Raw genomic sequence first — 19,590 nt, forward strand, 5'->3', positions numbered from 1 at the left:
GAGATGGGAAAGGGGACATCGGGGAGAGAGATGGAGGGAGCTGAGAGGCGGCGTGACGCAGAGTGTGAAAGAGAAAGAAGAGAGAGGAGGGGGAGTCGGAGGTTGGTGGTAAATGGATGTAACTGGGTGAAGGAGGCAGGGGCGATGTGAGAAAGAGAGAGGCTGGAGAGATGAAAAGATGAAGAGGGCAGATTTCCCACCAGCTGAGTGAGCACCTCTATTACCCTTTCTCTCTCCTTCTGCCGCTTCCCTCTCCTCCTCTATCTCGGTGTCCTATCAGCCTCGGTGTGGCATCCTCTCACATCAGATTAGCTCCAGCCCAGAGAGACGGTTCAAACTCCTCTGTCAAAGTTATTTAAAACACATCCGACGCCGAGGCCTCTCCGCTCCCTCCCGCCGTCTTCCTTTCTCCCCGTTCGTCCTTGTCACGGCCCAAAGTTAGGCTGAGGCTGAAGCTCCATCCGTGGCAGCTCAGCCGGGATGCGTATCTCCCCGTGGTGTTGAAAGTCACTCTCAATCAAACATGAGAGTGCTGGGGAGGACCTGGGTGTGGCAGGAAGGGAGACTGCTGGAGACCAGCTGATATAAGTGTGACCCACATGTTTATGTCAGCGAACTTTATCCATCTGTATGTTCAGACTCATTTAAAACTTTATTGTTTTCATGTCAGAGAGACTTTCTTTTAGTATAAGTGTTTGCTTGGCATCCTGTCCTGCTTTTTTCTTTTAATTCACCACAAATCAATAAAAAAATGTTAGGTGAAAACAGAACACGGCGATCCAATCGAGCAGCTGAGGAAAGCATGACTGTGCATTGCCCAGCAAGCTACGGATGACTCCTGTGAGTAAGAGGAACATCTCACGCTACGAGCCATTGTGTCAAGGCTTCATCCCTCCTGATGAGCGAGGCCAGGTCGGTGTGGTAAGGCACAGCCCATTTTCTGACAGAGACGGCTGTTTGAGCTCTCCAGTCATGGCCTCGGTGATGAATGGCCTTCACTGCCAGAGAAAGAAAGGAAAAGGGGGCCTGGGAGCCCTCCGAGGATCGATACGAACGCACACGAGGACCTGCCTCGCATGTTAAAAACCCTGATCCGGCCCCAGCCCCCCGCTCACTCTCTCCGCTGTCTCCTGCATCACTGACGGACAAACCTCTGGGAGCTTGTGGGCGGGGAGCTGAGGCTGGGGAGGAAAGCTTTAGCGTGTGTGTGTGGAGGCATGTGTATCTACATGACGTGTGTCAGCAGGTTTCCAGAGGGGCTGGCACATCAGCAAACTCAAGGTCGACACACTACCCACAGGTGCAAGACGCACACAGACACGCACGACTTCTGCAGCCCACTGTTGATGCTGTGAAAGGGGCCACACTGTGACATGGTAATTCAGAGGTGTCTAAGGCGATGGATATCCTATTAATGAGCCCAAAACAATGACTAGACTAATGAGCTTATAATGGGAATATTGAATGCATGGGAATGGGATTGGGCCTTGTGTGAGCCAAGAAGGGGACCGTTGAATGAGAGCCAATGCACAAGGGCTAGAGGGCTAAAAGCTCGAGACGAATACAAACTGCGAGGGGCGTCACTGGGGCTAAAGGGGTAGGGCTGCGTGGAGAGGTGCACAGTCAGCCCAAATCAATACACCCCCCCCCCCCCACCTGGCTTGCCTTGTTGGGCCCGTGATATACGAGAGCAGGCAGCTTATCTGAGTATAAATAAAACATGAAAATGCTACAAATTATCAGGCCGAATGGACATAGATCTATTTACTGGGTAATGTTGTATTTTTTATTTGTCAGATCAGTCTGGGGTAGGAGGGCCTGATTGTAACTCTTGCATCCAATTTGAGTCGAGATGCGATTCGGCCCGTTTGCGAATTAATGAATTAATCAAAGACTGGTTGGTTTGAGAGGAGGACGAGAAGCCGACCAAGTAAAGCTGTGACGGGCTAATAGCTAGGAAAGGAATTACAGTCCAATCACTCGGTCCTATTCTGCCTTTCGCTGCGAGCCCGGCAGCCCCCTCCGTGTGATTTGATTCCATTTGGAGAGCCTTATTTTCCTCTTGATCTCACACATTAAGGACCTTTCTATTCACCAGAGCAGGAAACGGGGGAGGAAAGTCAGGGCAGCGGAATGGATTAGCACACAGCTGTTGAGACCGGGCAGGTCAATGTTTTAAATCTCTGGCCCTGTCCGGTTAAATCTGCTGGCCTGTACTTCACAGATACTCGGGGATCTAAGAGGGATAAATAGCTCTGAGCAAGATGGTTGACAACATAAACCTCTGGTCTAGGAAGGGGTGAGGTCGTGCCCTGCTAAAAGTGCGCCTTTAGTTGCCAAGTTAGATAATCCTTAAACATGGTTTAAAAACAACAGAGGCTACAAGGAAAGGATCCTAATAGGGAACAGCTGACTGCGTAAAGAAAAACCTTCCTGCGCTTTTGAAATGCTTGAAAGTGTTTACGCACATTAAGAATAAAATCTACTCCCCAAACGCTCCGCTGCAGGACCAGCACAGATCAGCTGACCTTCAGTGGACAGATGTGTCGGCTGTGTAGTGTGTGTGCAATGCTGAGGTAGGAGATGGAACTTTACCAGCTGTGCATGTCTGCCCAGAGTGCAGCCAGCCAATTATCCCTCTTAATTATCTATTGACAAGATGGAATTGATGTTTTTGGAGTGCTGATTGGATAATCAGGAATTTTGGCCACAGTTATTCTCCTTGGCTGGTCTCACTCATCTGTCCAATCTGGTCTTCTTGTTTCAGTAATTTGCTCAGTTGCACAACATATTCCTACTGAACAATAATTTACGATCGCAGCGAAAGGCGTGGGAGATGTTGCATTTTGCTACCGAGGTTAGCACGAGTGCACACCGTGCAGTGCACGGGTTTAGCAAAACACATCGCCGGGCTTCTCTCCCAGAGGAGCCGTGTTTTCAGGAGCACCAAAGGCAACCTTTTCCATTCTGCTCCTTCATTAACCTCCACCTTTATCTGCAGACAGGCCGATGCTTCTTACGGGGCTCCATTTCCAAACCGGCCTTGTTCCGAACAAAAGATCATAGCCACATTAATTTCTGTCCCTTTTCTCTTTTCACATCAGCAACTCTTCCCCCCCCCGAGTCTGTTGGAGAGCTCGCTGGCACAGGACCAGGCAGGCACCGGGAACAGGAGAGCACAAGTCTGGAGTGACACTGATTGTGCCTCCTCTAATTAAACCCTACCTGACCCCGGTGTTGAGACATCATTAGTTCTCCGTCGTAATCATCGCAGAGCAGCAATTACATTCTGTTTGGCCCCATTTGCATTTCACAAGATTTCCTCGAACAATCAAAGATGGACTGGGAAAAGAGGAGAAGACAAATAAAGCACAGAGTCCTAAAAAAGCAGCTAAGCTCAGTTTCACAACAGCGTGCTGCAATGGAGCGTTGCAAAATATCACGGGAGCATTCAGATTAAAGGTTAAATATGTTGAGTCTTGGAGGCTGGGATTGTAGTCTGAGAGCATTCTCCCACTGTGCATTAATGCTATCCTCATGTTCTCTGCAGGGACTGGAAGGTAAGCCTCTGAACCGCGAGTGTAAAATTCTGCCAGAAACCAGAAACAGGTTTATTGTAGAGAAGCCTGCCTCAGTTTGGTAACGCATGGTGACAAAGAGAAACAGACACCAGAAATAATCGCACTCCAGAATACTCTGCTGCAGTGGCACGCTTGCAAAAACTGCACTAGATAGAAAAGACACACACAGCAGTGCAGAATAGAGCCATCTATGTAAGCATGTACTTCAGGTAAAGTGCACAAGGGCACATCCTCCATCTGTATTCTGGGTGACAGCAGCGCTGTGTCGGGGTAGAGTTTCTCTCCCTGAGATGCCATCTACACAGAAACAGTCGTACGTCACGGACATGAAGGAGCGCCCTCTGAAAGCTCACATGCACATTCGAACACGCCGAAGGAGACTTTTTCCTACCGGCTCCTCTCGTGCCTCTGCCGTTACTAAATCTGACAACGGCAGCAGAGTAAGGTCGTTGTGTTAAGATGAGAATTATGCTGGAAAATACCCTAGGGTCCTCCCGCTTTCTAGGCAGCAGACGATCGGACGTGCAGTCTCATTTCCACGGCGCGGTAAATAGAAATGTTGTCATTAGAGTTCAGTCAACTGAACGGATGCAAAATAACACACAGAAATATGTGTACGCAAAATATCTGCAGCAAAATAAGCACAAGAACATCAGCTCATATTTAGAGCATCCACAAAACTTTGCTCATGACGCTCGCATTCGTGCAATAAACATCGCAGATTATAGTCAGTTCGCTGATCCTCACCATGCAACTCTACAACTTTATCCCCCCTGTGGCCCCCCCAACCCATCTCCTCTCAAGTGTTTCTAATCTCTAGAAAGTCTGTGGAGAGACACTGCTGTGAGACGCACTCTTCACTGTGACTCCAAACAAGATTATCTGACTGATACCAGGAGATGCATTCACTGTTTAGAGTTTGCAATAAAGCTTTATTATCGCATCATGACGGGGACACTGCAGAGCAGGGGTGTCAAACAAAAGGCCCGGGGACCACAACGGGCCCAGAAAAGTCTCCAATCCAGCCCCACTGGATGGCTTTGAAAAATGTGAAGAGCATAAATTTTGCATTTTCATAAGTTGTGAGGTCTCTATCAGCAGGAAAAGCTGCACCACTGCCATTCCCAACTATTAAATAAACAAAAGTTTGCACTTTTCTCTAATTCTACACATTTATTTATTCCTGCTTTTAAACCAGGAGTGTCCAACTCCAGGTTTCAGATGTGTCCTTGATCCAACACAGCTGATTCACGTGGTTAAATGACCTCGTCAACATGTCTTGAAGTTCTCCAGAGGCCTGGGAATGAACTAATCATCTGATTCAGGTGTGTTGACCCAGGGTGAGATCTAAAACCTGCAGCACACCGGCCCTCCAGGCCTGGAGTTGCCCACCCCTGTATACAGAAAGGGGAGTCTCACTGGTCCGGACCCCTTTAGATCAAAGATCAAAATATAATACATAAGTGGAAATATTTTCTGAATTTCAGGAGCGGACCACGCCTCATTCACGCCCCTTCCGGCCTCAGGCTATATAACCAATACCTGCTGTTCTCGCTTTCATGCCCCCCCCTCCTCCTTTCTTCTCTTCTTCCTTTCATTCACTTCTCACTAGTGCACGGGGATCTGCCCGGCCCGGGAACCATTGCCAGTCCTCTACGAGGCCTTCCCCCAAACACAGTAGTCCCAGCTAATGAAACTAAAGTACTGCTACCCTCCACATCACCCCTGCAGAAGCTGCTCAGCCAGGAAAACTCGCGCCACGAAGCTCCCGGTGCAGTTTGTGTGCTGATGTTAGTGCCAGACAAGGTGGAGCTCTGAGGTTGAATGTTGCACACAATGCTCCTCCACATTCAGCAATCTTGATTGCTTTCATAATGCCTTAAGTTAGAAAAATGATAACAACAATAGATTATAAAAGTGCTATCACTCTGCTCAGAGAGAGTAAAAAATGCAGAGTTAAAACCAATAATAAAATCACACTCAGTTTGATGAGCGCTGCTATGAAAATTGTCTTTATATTTTCACTTGACTGGCCCACAATAAGCCATACAATAAAATCCACCTCTTTCTGAAATTGCAATTACTTTGTGAGGAAATGATTCATAAAGGAACAACGTGATAAGAACTGCTAACAGGTTATTTAAGCATGCAGCGTTCGTCGTGGATAAAAACTTAGCTCGTACCATCAGGAGAGAACAAAGTGCATTCTGGTCCAGATTTCACATTAAGGCAATTTAAAATATTCCAGACTGCCTAATTTAGGGGTCGGACTTCTGTGTAACTTAATTCGACAAGATTAATTATACAATTAAATCCAAACTTCTCTCAATTATGCGGAGAAATACTGCCTGCCTGCTCGGGCCGACCCTTCACCTTTGCTGAGGCGAGGTACCTGATAAGCATAATTTTCAACAGGAGAAGAAGAAATTGCTGCCTATTTTGTTGCCGCGCTCGACTCAGCACATTATAGTCCTTTAATTGCCGGCAGACTTCGTCGCCGTGCCCTTGACACGGGAAAGCAAAATGTTATGCTATTCGCCGGCACGTTAGACAACGTGGGGAGCGCGCTGCTGATTGACAGGCCGATCCACTGAAACAAAAGACTTAATTGTGTCAGTTGATTCTGTAATTACAATCGGCAGTCTTGCCACTTCAGTTTCACCGATTCATCATCTGCGACAGGCAAATGCCTGATGACACAATACGGAGCTGGTATCGGAGAAGGGAGCGCCGTCTCCAAACAGGTGGACTCGGCCTGGTTAACCTGACTGAGGCTTAACGGGACGTTACTGCCCAGGCACACTCTCTTTGAAAATGTAGTCCTCTGCTGTCCTTTTATTCACATTGTACCCTTTGCAGCTACACTAAAGGGTCACCGAGAAGCACGGCGTAGGGCCGCTGCTAACCTCCCGCCTGCCTTCCTTTTCATATTTATGTGGAGGCTGCGAGCTTGAACCAGTAGGACGGACTTACAAAGAGCAGGTGGGCTCATCCTCCTTGACAAGAAGCCATTATCAGCACAGTTCTTGGAGCGAGAGAGCGAAACCACCAGGGATGGGTGTAAAACCTCAAAGACCTTCAAAATCCCACTTTCTCCCCTCACTCCCTCTCTCTCAATCCCTCCTTGTCATCATTTTATTTGCCCTCTGTCTGCTCTCTTCAGAGAAGGGGGGGAGGCGGGTGGGAAAGTGGGGTCTACTTGACCTTAATCTGCCCAGGAGTGAGTTTCAGAGAGATGACATGCAACCTCAGAGGTAAAGGGCAATTGTTTTTCCCCCTCTTCTGAGAGCCAATTTACAGACCCCGGGGAGTTTTTCCTGAAGCTGGGAACCATTTCAGGCTCTGCCATTGTTTTTGATTCACTCAGCTGAAAGGGGCTAAAAGAGCAGCCTGGCTTTTCCTTACTCTCGCTCTTCCCCCGCTCCATTTAATTCCATCCACCGCTCCTGTAATGCACGGCGGTACACGGAGAGACGTCTGCGCCACCGCCTAAGAGAACATGTTCCTGCTTCACAGCAACGTCGCAGACGCCTGACAACATCCAGCACGAACACTGATAAGTAAATAAGTCCAAAAGGTGAGATTCAGCCTGAGGAAATGATGATGACGATTGCCCGACTGATGGGCGCTCCGATCAGATCCGCCTAATTAGCTCAGACGTGAGTCAAACGAGGACGACGTGAGGACGTGGCTTAAATGACAGCCGCTGATCGGCTGTATCGACAGAGGCCGCATCAGCATAACGTGCAGAAGAAAGTGCATCCATCTCCCCAGCTATAAACAAAACATCAGTTAAACTGGAAGGGTCCAATCAGCATGCAGCAGACAAATCTGAGGCTTGGATTTTCTCACAAACGCTCTGACAGAAGCGCTCGTATAGAAAAGTCAAGAAGTGCTGCATATTTAACAATGTATAAAGGCAGAGAAATTAGCCACCAGACGACTGTTTTGCTGAGCCAGTGCGAGCCATGAATTAATAATTCGGAGCAGAGTTATAAAGTTATTTGTTAACAGTAAATATTCTGTATGTGTCCCTGAGAGCATGACTTTTTAATAATTTGGGATTGTTAAACTTTAATGTTTAGCTCTATTCTGGAAACAATGGTGCTTAGGCGTAATTGATTCTTCTGGTACGGAGTAATTATGATGGCTGTGTCGAAGTGAAGCCTGATCCACTTGGCCCTGGGTGAGAGGGGAGAGCGAGGGAGGAGATTTGAAGGCGAGAAGGAAAGGTTTGGATATATCTCTTGGCAGACAGCCCGAGTGAACCAGAGGCAGAAAGCAGCACAGCGCTGGGAATAGCCACCAACCCAGAGCTATCGTCTAATCCTGACTCTCTTTTTTGGCCCGTTCGTTCCACGTCTGCTGGTATTTTTTGTCTAAATGTTCTGGGACTGCTAGACTCCATCGACGGTTCTTCCCGGGCCTCTTGCACGTGTCACTCTCCGTGACACCTCTCTGCCATCCGTGTCCCGAAAGCATCTCGCGTCTAGCACGTCACTGCGCCAAAGGCGGCAGACAGTCGATCTCAGCAGGGACAGCGTTTAATCCGTCAGGGCTCGGTGTTAATTACTCACACGTCCACGAGGCTCTGAAGTCAGGCCGAGTTGACGTGTCCTGGCGCTCCTCTTCAAAGGGAACGATCCCACGACCGTGTTTGTCGAAGGCGCGTCAACTTGGCAGATATTAATATGCGATGTAATATGCTCACAAACACATTTGGTAGTCGGGGGTCAGAGACGAGCGGGGTGAAAACAAACAGGCGGCGCAGTCCCTCCTCAGGTAAAGGTCGACTGCCACTGATGGGGTTTCCCGCGGGTCAGTGACACGTACCGCTTCACGGGAACCGCCAGGAGAAAAATGCCAATTGTCTCGTAGGTTGAGTCTTTATAGCAGACGCACAGTCATAGACGGGTCCCATCTAGAAGTGGCGTAGCAGGCCCTGGTCACAGCTGCTCTCCCCTGCCTCGGGAGGAATTGCTTCCATTTGGCCTGTCACTTTGGCCAGGGCCACTGTGGCTTTTCTCATTTGTCAGCAAGCGGGGCGATCCTTTGGCTCTCATGGTTAATCTGCAGCCGCGGGCTACAGCACGCACACACACACTGTTTTCTCATATATAGGCTTTGGTTCACAAGGGTCTTTTTACTCTCCGTATTCAGCAGGGGGAAACAACAGCAACACGGAGGGGACAGACAGAGACGTCAGAGCCATCAAGGACAGATGTGCAGCCTCTTGTGGATCACACAGATATTATGTAGAGTGATGACAGCATTATTTTCCCAGAACCTCTGCAAAATCCTTTTTCTGCTCACTTAGAGCTACAAACAACACACAAAGGTAATTGGACACGGTTTTAGTAATTATCCCCCGACGGAGGCAAAAGCATTGCTTTCACTGTGACACCAGTCTGAGTCTGACTCGCTCATTCTCTTACATGCATGAGCGCTCAGTCAGCACTTGATTACAGGAAGGAATGACTCTCAGAGAGGGATATGAAGGTCCAGATGAACATTCATACACAGAGGTATGGAGCTCTTTCAGCTCAACTTTGTCTCGCTTGCCTTTATTATGATTTAAAGAAATGTGGTGTAATTATGGCACAATAACCCAGCAATAGTAACACGTTAAAGCACAGAGAGAATGGAGAAGTCCAATTAAAGAGCTGTCACACAAGGCTTTGAGGGAAACGTGGCCAACGTGCTGTGCCAAGACCGATCCTATCATTAGAGGCTGGCGTGGCTTTGAGGTACAAATGCTTTCAAGTCTTTCTTTCAGCGAGCTTCCGCCACAGTCAACAGGTGATGGCTCTACTTGATTATTAGCCCGCCTTAAGCCTACTAGCATCAATATGCAGCTACCTGTGAGATCTATATTAGAATGAAAATTTATTCCGATGATCAAAGGCAGTTCAACACCACTTTGTCTCTCATGATAAAAACAAGCAAGTCAAGGCTTCCTTCTTTTAATGCTGAGAGACAAACCGAGCAGCTCCACATGTGCTCAGCTGTCAGAGCAACACCGGATAGACGTACTTTAGAACTCAGGTACTAGATGTTTAGAATCATCCATCAACAGTTTATCCAAGTAAGGGTCATGTGGGCGGAGGGGTGGGGGGGTGGAGCCTAGGACACCCTGGACAGATTCCCGTCCATCACAGGACTAACACAGAGAGACGGGCGTTCATTCACACCTATGGCTCAGTTAGAGTCACTAATTAACCTAAAGAGTACGTCTTTGGACTGTGGGAGGGAACCACGCAGACTCGTGGAGGACATGCAAACGCCACACAGAAAGGCGACAGTGCTAACATCCTTGTCTATAACCACACTACATTCACACGCTTAGTTTAGAGCCTGGACTGTCAAACATGCACTTTATTGAAAAATTCATTTTTTTATTCTCTAATTAAAAGTGCTGTTGCTTCCAGTTTGGATTCAGGAGACAGACACTATCTCTACTTTTAAGATTAGGCTTCAAACTTTCCTTTTTGCTAAAGCATATAGTTAGGGCTGGACCAGGTGACCCTGAATCCTCCCTTAGTTATGCTGCAATAGACGTAGGCTGCCGGGGGATTCCCATGATTTTTCTTTTCAGTCACCTTTCTCACTCACTGTTAACAGACCTCTCTGCATTGAATCATATCTGTTATTAATCTCTGTCTCTCTTCCACAGCATGTCTTTATCCTGTCTTCCTTCTCTCACCCCAACCAATCACAGCAGCTGGCCCCGCCCCTCCCTGAGCCTGGTTCTGTTGGAGGTTTCTTCCTGTTAAAAGGGAGTTTTTCCTTCCCACTGTCGCCAAAGTGCTTGCTCATAGGGGGTCATATGACTGTTGGGTGTTTCTCTGTATGTATTATTGTAGGGTCGACCTTACAGTATAAAGCACCTTCAGGCGACTGTTGTTGTGATTTGGCGCCATTGGTCTTTACCTTTAACACCAAGTAGAATCAACCATATTCAGAGTGTATTATGCCGAGCACCACTCTGTTACAGAGCAGCTGTTCATTCCACAATTAAAATCATTAGAGTCTGTTCAACTTTCAACTGATTTTCAAATGTTTTAGATTCTGATTAAATCATCAAATTTCTTATATACGTATATCCCCCCTCCCCCCCGCCTCACCAAAATTAGGCCTACTTGAACTCAAACTGGGCAGTGTATGAAGTAAACACAGGCTTAATTTGGACTTTAAACCCCCCACTGACTCAGAGTGTCTGACTTTTATCTCAATTTTTAGCATTCAAAGACAGACGTCCACATTCATGTATACTGCTGAAGTCTGCGAGGCTGCAGAAGCGAGCAGCTCCAAGAAGGACAGGCGCTAAAGCAGAGGCTCCTTTACCGCAATAAGACGCCGTTTCTGAGAGCGTCGTCTCTGAAGAAAAAAACTAACCAAAGATGGAGTGTTCCTGTAACTAAGTAACCAGTATCCAGTTTGTCGTACACATTGATCAAAGTCTCATCTTTAATTTACAAATCATTGCAAAATATATTATAGAAAACATCGTCTGAGCGACGGTCATAACTTTTTAAGTATTTCTGACAACCTTAATGTATTCCCAAGTTTAATTATTTCTTAATATTGACATTTCTAATTAAGCGGCATAATTGGAAAGCTTGTGCGCAGTGGCAATCATTTCGGCGTCCGCTGAAAAATTAATATAAAAATTATTAATGAATAGTAGCGCTTTTAATTGCTGTGTACCCATATTCATAATTGCTGCAGCATCCTCCTTGAAATGACATGATGACAAATACGAGTGTCATGTCAGCGCTTTGCTTCTTCATCTCACACCTCAATCAAAGCTAATCCATTTCACCTAGCTATGAACACTGAAACAAATTAAAGCCCCATTTCATTTTCCACCTTCATTAATGCATCTTGTTTCCAAGGTTACAATCGTTTAGCAAGTGTGCAACAAACAAATTCAAAGAAGCACACGCTTTGATATTTGGAGAGGAAGACATGGATGGAGCTTACTGGGAAAACAAACTGGCACAGAGTCTTAATCCTCCCGGATCCAAAGTGTTCTGCACGTGTTTATCACCAAACAAAGCCTTTTTCATCTGAACAAACATTTTAATATTAGACTTCAGGAGCTTATGCCCACAGAATTATGTTCGTTTTTTAAACTTTTCCTTGCTAAAGCTAGACCGGTAAGCGGCTAGGAGTCTGTATGCGAGCGCTGACAGGAGGCAGCGTGAGCAGTAGCTGCAGAGTGTCATTACGTTCGGTGTGTTTCCTCCTGCAGCGTGATGTGACAGTGCCAGACACAATGACCCAATTTGCCTGAGTGGCTCTGGGAAGGGGGACGGGGGGAGCTGCAATAGTAGGCTCCTGCATAAATACTGTACAAAGACTTCAGGCTCTTAGGTAACAATGCAATTTCCTGTATGTAATGCAGTCATGCAGACTGTTTACACACCGCACTTCCCTCTTTGCTCACACATAAAGGAAAAAATAATGAAGAGCCTAAAGAAATCCAGGGGATGGAGGTGGCTGGGGCAACGATGAGTCCTCCGACTAGCCTCTTTCGCATGCAAATCATATCTGAATTTCTCATTAGCATAAATGCATGAGCAGCTTTAAATGCTTTTAATTTTCAATCTCGCCAAGCAGAGGAGTAATTTGTCACTGTCAAGATGGGAGACTAAAAAGAGGAGGGGGGGCAGACCGGAGGGAGCCATGGACTCCACACTAAACTGGAATCACAGAAAATTTCTGATTTACTAATTGACTGATGTGCAGTTCAGTCGAGTTGCCTTGAAGGTGTAAATAATTCTGTGTATATTCAAATGGCAAAAATGAGAGAGTGTGGGGTGGATACGGAAAAGCACATTACATGATGCTTCTCCTCAGGCCATACTTTTCTCTGGTGATTCCAATTTCCAGCCTTTTACGTTATCACTCTGTCTCTCTAAAGGGGTGCGAGTTTGCTGTTTTAGCACATAATCACAGATAATCAACTGGAAATTAAAAACAAAATGTCACATTTTTTACATCTCGCTGCCATTACAGAGAAAGAGGCTGCTCAAAGCTATTCATCAGCGAAGCACAAAACATTCCTGCAGCTTATCACATAAGCAGTTGTAAGTCATTTAAAATTTTATCTCCTTTCTTTCAAGATGTGAGATCAATTGACAGTGCACTCTGAAGTCTAAACCACTAATGCCTCGTTTTTTGAACAAAGCAGTTCAGATTCACACAGACCTTGTTAGCTAAATTTAGCTGTAGGTGAAAACAGGGGGAAAAGATTTAACAAGCTCCCCCATTTAAATGACTAAAACCAATTATGCAAACGTAATTAGTATTCCATAAGAAAACTAAAGGCATCTGCGGCGCGGGGCGAGCTGCTTACCTCCGCACCAGGTTTCCAGAACCGTGCTGCGGCTCGCCAAATGAATTCACTCACCTCATCAAGTGAGCGCCTGTGTCACACTTCGAGCTCCAGAAGCTTCAGAAATTTAGGAGACCCGATCAGTATGGTTCCACCTTTATGTGTGCTGTGGGGAATTACTGCAAGATAAAAGAGACAGTGTTTTAAAAGGAGAGAGAGGAAGATGCTAAAAAGGTGTGACATAACAGTAATTTAAGGGTCTCTGTTTTTTAGTGCTGCAGTTAAAAGTTATGGCCAAAGATTATTGACAGGACATCCCATAGCAACCGTACCAACCACACCATCGCCAAAGATGATACCACCTTTTTAATATATTCACTAAAAAGCTGCCCAGAAAATAAAAACTTTATTTGGCTGAAAAAAACAAAACAAAACAGAACACAAAAAGGCAGAGGAAAGAGGAGCTGACAGAGTCCGTCCATCGTCCATCCATCATCCACCCATCCGTCAGTCCATCCGTCCATCGTCTGTCCATCCGTCTGTCCCCATCCATCCATCGTCCATCCATCCATCCATCCATCCATCCGTCAGTCCATCCATCCATCGTCTGTCCGTCCGTCCGTCCGTCCGTCCGTCAGTCCGTCCGTCTGTCCATCGTCTGTCCGTTAACCCATCCGTCAGTCCGTCCATCCATCCATCCATCCATCCATCGTCTGTCCGTCCGTCTGTCCATCGTCTGTCCGTTAACCCATCCGTCAGTCCGTCCATCCATCCATCGTCTGTCTGTCCGTCCATTCATCGTCTGTCCGTCCGTCCATCGCCTGTCTGTTCATCCGTCAATCCATCCATCCATCTGTCCATCCATCCATCATTGTCCATCCGCCCGTCTGTCCATCCATCCATCCATCCATCCATCATTGTCCATCCGCCCGTCTGTCCATCCATCCATCCATCCATCCATCCATCATTGTCCATCCGCCCGTCTGTCCATCCATCCATCCATCCATCCATCATTGTCCATCCGCCCGTCTGTCCATCCATCCATCCATCCATCATTGTCTGTCCGTCCATCCATCCATCCATCCATCGTCTGTCCATCAGTCCATCCATCCATCTATCCATCCATCCATCCATCGTCTGTCCGTCCGTCTGTCCATCGTCTGTCCGTCCACCCATCCGTCAGTCCGTCCATCCATCCATCGTCTGTCCGTCCGTCCATCGTCTGTCTGTCCGTCCATCGTCTGTCCGTCCGTCCATCACCTGTCTGTTCATCCGTCAATCCATCCATCTGTCCATCCATCCATCATCTGTCTGTCTGTCCATCCATCGTCCATCCATCCATCCGTCAGTCCATCCATCCATTGTCCATCCATCCATCCGTCAGTCCATCCATCCATCGTCTGTCCGTCCATCAGTCCGTCCATCCATCCATCCATCGTCTGTCCGTCCGTCTGTCCATCGTCTGTCAGTCCACCCATCCGTCAGTCCGTCCATCATCCATCGTCTGTCCGTCCGTCAGTCCGTCCGTCCATCGCCTGTCTGTTCATCCGTCAATCCATCCATCCATCCGTCCATCCATCCATCATCTGTCTGTCCATCCATCCATCAGTCCATCCATCATTGTCCGTCTGTCCGTCTGTCCATCCATCGTCTGTCCGTCCGTCTGTCCATCCATCCATCCATCCATCCATCCATCATTGTCCATCCGCCCGTCTGTCCATCCATCCATCCATCCATCCATCCATCCATCATTGTCCATCCGCCCGTCTGTCCATCCATCCATCCATCCATCCATCATTGTCTGTCCGTCCATCCATCCATCCATCCATCGTCTGTCCATCAGTCCATCCATCCATCTATCCATCCATCCATCCATCGTCTGTCCGTCCGTCTGTCCATCGTCTGTCCGTCCACCCATCCGTCAGTCCGTCCATCCATCCATCGTCTGTCCGTCCGTCCATCGTCTGTCTGTCCGTCCATCGTCTGTCCGTCCGTCCATCACCTGTCTGTTCATCCGTCAATCCATCCATCTGTCCATCCATCCATCATCTGTCTGTCTGTCCATCCATCGTCCATCCATCCATCCGTCAGTCCATCCATCCATTGTCCATCCATCCATCCGTCAGTCCATCCATCCATCGTCTGTCCGTCCATCAGTCCGTCCATCCATCCATCCATCGTCTGTCCGTCCGTCTGTCCATCGTCTGTCAGTCCACCCATCCGTCAGTCCGTCCATCATCCATCGTCTGTCCGTCCGTCAGTCCGTCCGTCCATCGCCTGTCTGTTCATCCGTCAATCCATCCATCCATCCGTCCATCCATCCATCATCTGTCTGTCCATCCATCCATCAGTCCATCCATCATTGTCCGTCTGTCCGTCTGTCCATCCATCGTCTGTCCGTCCGTCTGTCCATCCATTCATTCATCCATCCATTCATCGTCTGTACGTTCGTCCGTCTGTCCATCCATCCATCATCTGTCTGTCCATCCATCCATCTGTCCATCCATCATTGTCTGTCCGTCTTTCCATCCATCCATCCATCGTCTGTCCATCAGTCCATCCATCCATCTATCCAGCCATCCATCCATCGTCTGTCCGTCCATCTGTCCAGTCATCCATCCATCGTCTGTCCGTCCATCTGTCCATCCATCCATCCATCATCTGTCTGTCCGTCTGTCCATCCATTCATCCATCCATCATCTGTCTGTCCGTCTGTCCATCCATTCATCCATCCATCGTCTGTCCGTCTGTCCGTCCATCCATCCATGCATCGTCCGTCCGTCCGTCCATCCATGCATCGTCCGTCCGTCCGTCCGTCCGTCCATCCATCCATGCATCGTCCGTCCGTCCGTCCGTCCGTCCATCCATCCATGCATCGTCCATCCGTCCATCCATCCATCCATCCATCCATCCATCCATTCATCGTCTGTACGTCCGTCCGTCTGTCCATTCATCCGTCAAATCATCCATCAGTCCATCCGTCTGTCCATCTGTCCACCCATCGTCTGTTTGTCTGTCCGTCCATCCGATCGTGGCTCAAGAGTTAGGAGTTCGCCTTGTAATCGGAAGGTTGCCGGTTCGAGCCCCGGCTTGGACAGTCTCGGTCGTTGTGTCCTTGGGCAAGACACTTCACCCGTTGCCTACTGGTGGTGGTCAGAGGGCCTGGTGGCGCCAGTGTCCGGCAGCCTCGCCTCTGTCAGTGCGCCCCAGGGTGGCTGTGGCTACAATGTAGCTTGTCATCACCAGTGTGTGAATGGGTGGATGACTGGATATGTAAAGCGCTTTGGGGTCCTTAGGGACTAGTAAAGCGCTATATAAATACAGGCCATTTACCATTTATCCATCTGTCCATCCCTCCTTCCTCCTTTTCCATGTATCCACAACCAGAGAACTGAGAATGACACACTGTCTCAGGTAAGCACAGGTAAGAGTTGGGGGAGATGGGGAGGCGGGTTACACCCCAGACAGGTCGTTCATCCAGGGATAACACAGGTGGATTCAAAGCGTTCTTGTTGTGAGGCAGCAGTGCTAACCACTGCGTTGCCTAAATCCAAAGAACATCATCATTTTTAATTTAAAATTCAAAAGTTTTAGACAATAAAGCTAAAATATAACCCTTTTCCAAAAAACTTAACACTACAGTGAAAACATGAAGCAGAACTCAGGACCATGACATAGTCTAACCAGCCACTTCATTAGTTACACCTTGCTGGTACCAGGTTGGACTTTTTGCCTTCAGACCTGCTGTAATTGTTTATGGTACAGATTCAACAGGCTGCTGGAAACATTCCTCTGAGATTTTGGTCCATATTGACAGAGAGCTTCACACAGCTGCTGCAGATTTGTCGCCTGCATCCATGATGAGAATCTCTCTCGTTCCACTGCATCCCAAAGGTGCTTAATTCGACTGATATCTGGTTGTAGTGGAAGCCATTAGGGTACACTGAACTCATTGTCATGTTCAAGAAACCATTTTGAAACAGTCTGAGCTTTGTGACATGGCACGTTATGCTACTAAGAGAAGATAAGTACTGTGGTTATAAAGCCATGGTGTTTAAACGATGCTCAGTTGGTACTAAGAGGCCCTAAGTGTGCCAAGGAAATATCCCCCACACCTTCACACCACCAGCAGCCTGAACTGCTGATACAAGGCAGGATGGAGCCATTCTTTCATGGTATTTACACCAACATCTGAACCTACCCTCTGAAAGTTGCAGCAGAAATCAAGCATCTGAAAGCAATGTCCATGTGAACTGTAGCCTTAGTTTGCTGTCCTTCCCTGAGACAGCGGGTCATTCTCAGTTCTCTGGTTGTGTGAGAAAATCCCAGCAGATCAGCAGTTTTTAAAATACTCAGGCCCTTCCTCTCCAAGCTGAGGCTCCATTTGGACTTCGGCAGCTTGTTGTGACCATGTCTGCATGGCTGAACACGAAGAGCCGTTGAACAGATGCACCTAATGAAGTGTAACTAGCATTTTGACCGATTACAAGCTGTTAAAGCAAAGTTAATGTTAACCTTTAAGTAATCAGTCTATGACAGCCCTGAACCTAGCAAACACTGTTTATTAGCTACATTAGCCAGTAGCCAGGGATGATCTCCAAAGTAATGCTACATTGAAACAGGAATTAATAAAAATAATAGCGTTCTGTAAAAATACGTTTAAAAAATAAACTGAAGTAACAACTTACATTTTTGCTGAGTTGCAGATGATTTTAATTGTGTAACTATGAAGCTATACATTTATATAAATTATTCTTTTTTTTTTTTTTTATCTCTCTGTCATGAACTAGATTTTCTAAAGCTTGGGAACAGATCCCTGAAGAACATCTAGTTCCCTCTCAGACCAGCTTTATTATAGCCCTGAAACTAACATCTATTCGTTGCGCAGTTAACTCAGATGAGACAATAAATGAGCCAAACGTCATTTGGTATTAGAGGTTTTAGCAACCAACAGCCCAAACGACGCATCAGCCGGTTCTCTAACCACATTATTACATTTCTGACACGGTTCCGCCCTAAAGGTGGAGCAGGCCCACAGGTAATGCAGGATTTTCTTATATAAGTAAGTAGTCGTGCCGAACCTGTTTGAGCCTTCCAGATGATAGTATCTAATTGTAGGTTTCTTATGCATTGTTGGTAAATCCAATTTTAAGTGAACTACACATGAGGGGCTACTTGTTCTGGCTGCAGCCCAACCTGCTTGTAAAGTAGCTGTGACAGTCCAGCAGCAGCTCAGGCACGGCAGGAAAAAGCTTGGTTTTCATCAGGCTCACACTGCCCTCCAGTGCCGACAGAGCGAATTTCAAGAGAAATGTGAACCAATTTCATCCAAAATATGGAAAAACATTATGAAAGAAATTATTAAAATGCCAAAAAAACAGAACAATCACCAATATTTCGCCACAGATAAAATTTAAATGCATAAAATATTTATTTACTCCCACCCAAACTCTGGATTTCATTTATATAAATGAAGGCAAAAAATTATTGTTGTTTTGTTGATTGTGCATATAAACAACATGTCTTTGACCCATTTATGTTACTGATGACCCTGCTTTGATTCATGTGGAAGTAACACAGCGGTGACGTCCTTTGGTTCATGCTCTTAAACCACGTTACAGGTTGCTCTGACACAACAAAAACACAAGCAGCAACTGGCGATATCGGCGAGGAAGAACTCAATTTCAGCAGGATAAGACTTCCAATGGAACCAGGCCCTACAGCAGGTGGACTCCAGGCCTCGAAGGCTGGTGTCTGGCAGGTTTTAGATGTGTCCTTGATCCAGCACAGCTGATTTAAAGTGCTAAATGACCTCCTCAACATGTCTTGAAGTTCTCCAGAGGCCTGCTAATGAACTGATCATTTGTGCCAGGTGTGCTGATCCAGGGTGAGATCTAAAACCTGCAGGACACCGGTCCACGAGGCCTGGAGGTCCCCACTCCTGATCTACAGGGACAGGCTGGGCACAGGAGACACACCTCCAGACATGCATTGGTATATCTATAAATGTACCAGATAATTGGATTTTGATTTGAGCTTTTCTCAGCACATGTCCACATGCTGGTGCTGTTTGGAGTTTTAAGTGGACCACAGTACACTGTAACTTGTAAGCTGTGTTTATTGATGCAGTATATGTGTACTGTATTGTATTTCATCTGTTTCATAATATTTTATGTAGAATGATAAAATGTCCCCTCATTTCACGAGTAAAATGTTTTATTCAATTCAGTTTTATTTACACAGCGCCAAATCACAAGAACAGTCACCTCAAGGCGCTTTATACTGTAAGGTCGACCCTACAATAATACACACAGAAAAACCCAACAATCAGATGACCCCCTATGAGCAAGCATTTTGGTGACAGTGGGAAGGAAAAACCTTTAACAGGAAGAAACCTCCGGCAGAACCAGGCTCAGGAAGGGGCGGGGCCATCTGCTGCGAGCAGTTGGTAAATTATCATCAGCTCATTCGGGTTGTTCCCACCACGTAGAGGCATTTCCTCTTCCTGTTATTTTTTATTATTTAATTTTTAATTGCTCTTATGGTTTCAGTGATGTGGAGAAGTCTTCAGTCATCCCTCGTTTCTTCACATTTTGGTAGAAAAATCTGAAATAGTTGCAGTGATTTAGTGAAACATGGGAAAACATGCATGACGTTTCTGCATTTCTA

General features: G+C 46.9%; 1 protein-coding gene and 2 pseudogenes across 1 annotated transcript in view; 2 read left to right on the forward strand and 1 right to left on the reverse strand.

Moving 5' to 3' along the window:
• LOC147306597 (AT-rich interactive domain-containing protein 1B-like) overlaps positions 1-18,138 on the reverse strand; it is a 190,671-nt gene extending 172,533 nt beyond the window's left edge. The window contains exons 1-2 of the mRNA XM_086275348.1: positions 18,003-18,138; positions 12,997-13,100 (exon numbers count right to left, since the gene is read on the reverse strand). The gene's annotated coding sequence lies outside the window, so the exon portion shown is untranslated. The remainder of the gene's footprint in view (positions 1-12,996; positions 13,101-18,002) is intronic.
• LOC147306598 (uncharacterized) lies at positions 832-14,144 on the forward strand (annotated as a pseudogene).
• Positions 14,149-18,617, forward strand: LOC147306599 (uncharacterized; annotated as a pseudogene).
• Positions 18,618-19,590: the final 973 nt, after the last annotated feature.

The sequence above is a fragment of the Aulonocara sp. 'chitande type north' Nkhata Bay genome, linkage group LG19, assembly GCF_057382095.1.
Source record: "Aulonocara sp. 'chitande type north' Nkhata Bay isolate Kocher_YH1m ecotype deep benthic linkage group LG19, A_spYH_male_GT1.1, whole genome shotgun sequence".
In the NCBI taxonomy this organism is placed as follows: domain Eukaryota; kingdom Metazoa; phylum Chordata; class Actinopteri; order Cichliformes; family Cichlidae; genus Aulonocara; species Aulonocara sp. 'chitande type north' Nkhata Bay.